The sequence below is a fragment of the Pteropus alecto genome, unplaced genomic scaffold (assembly GCF_000325575.1).
Source record: "Pteropus alecto unplaced genomic scaffold, ASM32557v1 scaffold105, whole genome shotgun sequence".
In the NCBI taxonomy this organism is placed as follows: domain Eukaryota; kingdom Metazoa; phylum Chordata; class Mammalia; order Chiroptera; family Pteropodidae; genus Pteropus; species Pteropus alecto.
In genome coordinates, this window is record NW_006436294.1 from 7238690 (window position 1) to 7240119 (window position 1430).

Genomic DNA, 1430 nt, shown 5'->3' on the forward strand with positions numbered 1-1430 from the left:
AGTCTAAGGAAAAAAAAAAAAAGAGGCTCAGGACATCACCTGATTTCACATTGCCTTCAGGGCAAGACCGGAGAAGAGGGTGGCATTGCGGTAGCCTTAGTCACAAGTTGACCAGGTGGCACAGGGAGGGGGTGCACCCAGAATGCCAGCGCCACTGTTACTGCGTGGCACCGGATCCTAGGAAGCACCAAAACCCAAAACTGAGGCACTTTTACAAAAAGAAAAAGGGAGGGGATGGATGTGGAAGAAGCTAAAACCAGAGATGTCCATTCCAGCCCACCCCCTGTCCACCTGATACCCACGTAAAGCACATGCCCATAAAGCCTTTCCAAACTTCCTCTGAGCCCTTCCCGACATAACGCAATGATTACACACCTGTTCCTCCCCTAAGGAAGGTATTCCAATGTGTTTTCCTTTATTGCCTCATTTCACATCTAGTATTTCCGTGTCATGTCTTTTCCTTTATTTCTGGCAACATTCCACCATATCTTTGCATCTTGTGAACTTAATGTTGACTTTATTGCCACTACACCCTACCGTGAGCACCGGGCGCGCGATCGACACATAAGACCGGGAGCTGGGCTGGCGCAAAGCGGCCCCAGCGGGAAAAGTCAAGGGGCGCCGGCCAAGACTGGTCGCTAGTTGTGGACGCAGCGTGGGCCGGACTGCGGGGCAGGAACTGCGGCGGTCGCAAAGCTCAAGAGCCAGCCCGACCTACTGCCCGGATCAAGCAGGCGCCCAAGGCGGAGCAGGGGCGGTTCGGGAGCCGAGTCCGAGGCTGCAGGCCCCGCGACCCGACAGGTCCAGCGCGCAGTGGGCGGGACCCTGCCGAGGCCCCGCTTGGCTCTTCCGCGCTTTGTCTCCACAGGCCACGCCCAGGTGCCTCGCCCCCGGCTTGGGTCTCCAGCCTCTCTTTACCCTTCAGTCCCCATTAGGGCTGCTCCACGGGCCCCATCCGCCTTGGCTACTTGCCGTGGCTCACCTAGGAAGCTCGCTGAAGGCACAGACCAGTGGTCTGAGTATTTGGTTCCGCGAGTCTGGGTAGACTCGGGAATGAACAGTTTCCCCTGGAGACTGTCGAAGGCGGGTTTAGGAACCCTGTCCCGGGCGCTCCTGTTCCTAGGACAGTCTTCACCCCTTTTACAGCCTGGGCAGTGCTGCGCCCCTATCGCAGAGGACCTCGAGTCACACACTCACGAGTGCCTCTGTCCCTCAGGATTTGGGCTTGGCGCTGGCACAGGGCCAACCACAAACCTTCCTGGCATCTGGATCAGTCACTTTTCCTTTTTCTTTTTATAAGAAACTCCAGTGACCATTTACGCTGGGAACAAGCCACGCTCAGGGCTTCCGGAGCGCAGAGGTTACAGATCCGCTCAGCTCCTGGGACCAGGCTGCGCCGCCCCCTGCCCCTTGCCCCTTGCCCCGCTGCC